This window comes from Grammomys surdaster, unplaced genomic scaffold (assembly GCF_004785775.1).
Source record: "Grammomys surdaster isolate TR1022 unplaced genomic scaffold, NIH_TR_1.0 126546, whole genome shotgun sequence".
NCBI classification, from domain to species: domain Eukaryota; kingdom Metazoa; phylum Chordata; class Mammalia; order Rodentia; family Muridae; genus Grammomys; species Grammomys surdaster.
The window spans coordinates 1,816,460-1,817,791 of record NW_021621338.1 but is presented as its reverse complement, the minus strand read 5'-3'; positions in this window follow the sequence as shown (position 1 = coordinate 1,817,791).

Here is a 1,332-nt window from a genome sequence, read left to right as displayed (position 1 = left end):
CAACCAAGGAGTACACATAGAGAAATCCCACGGGCTCCAGCTGCATATGTAGCAGAGGATGGAATTATCTGGCATCAGTGTGGGGAGAGGCCTTTGGTCCTGTGAAGGCTCCATGCCCCAGTGTAGGGTACTGTTAGGGCAGGGAGGCCAGAGTGAATGGGTGGGTGGTAGAAGAAGGGGGAGGGGGATAGGATAGGAGGTTTCTGTAGGGGAAACTGGGAAGGGGATAACATTTGAAATGCAAATAAGGAAAACAGCCAATAAAAATGTGAAATTTACGTGAAAAAAAAAACTAGAAAAACATTGTGTGTGTGAGGTTAGCCTGCACTGGATACTTTTGCCTGTGATTGCAGATGTGTATGTGTACCATGGCATGCCTAATATTGCGACCAGAGGACAGCCTACCCTGTTGGTCCCCACCTTCCGTCTTGGTTGAGACAGGGTTTACCATTGCATATGTCAGGCTAGCTGGCCCAAGAGCTAGGGCATTTCTCCAGTCTCTGATCCCACCTCACTCCAGGATCACAGACACATGCAGCTGTATTGGTTTTACCACTGTGCCTTCCCCTCGGCCCCTAGTTTTTCTTATTTTAAGATAATTTAATTTTGTTATGCTTTATTACATTTTATAATTACATAAAGCATTTATATTGTATTGATCTCAAATGCACAAAACAAGATAGTCAAAGAAATATTGCTTTGTAAATTTCCTTCTTGTAGAATAATTTATGTTAAACCTTCCATTGCTTTTAAAAGTATGATGATTCATCAAAGGATCATTTCATGGTGTTAATATCCCACTTCTTTTTGCTGACCTTGACCTCTGTGATGTGGTGGTTTAGTAATTTGCTCAATTTAGTCTCTATTGTGGGAACTTGTGTTGTTCTAAGTCTTATATTATTATTCATGGAATTACTATGCACAGACTCTCACCTCTGCTGTTTCTGTGTCTCCTCTGTCTCTTACTCTCTAGGTCTCCCTCCTTCTCCCCTGGCACTTGTCTCTGCTTCTCTCTCTTGTAAGTGCAGTTTTAGAATAAATTACTACCAATGAGGTTGCCAAGAAAACATCCAGCAAGGTATCAGCAAATTTTTTTTCTAAAAGAGATGTGTGATTTTTCATTCTGACCGACAGCAAAACCAATGGTTTTCTTATAGTTTCTCCAAATGTGTCTGTCATTAAACTTTTGGATATTTCCCAACCTGATGAATTGGAAAACTTAAAATTATTCATCTCTTTGCAGCAGTGATGCGCTTCTGGGAAATTACTCATGTTTGTCCCTGGACAGCAGTTTTTCTCCCCAGGTTTCAAAGGTTCTTTGTACAGTAAGAA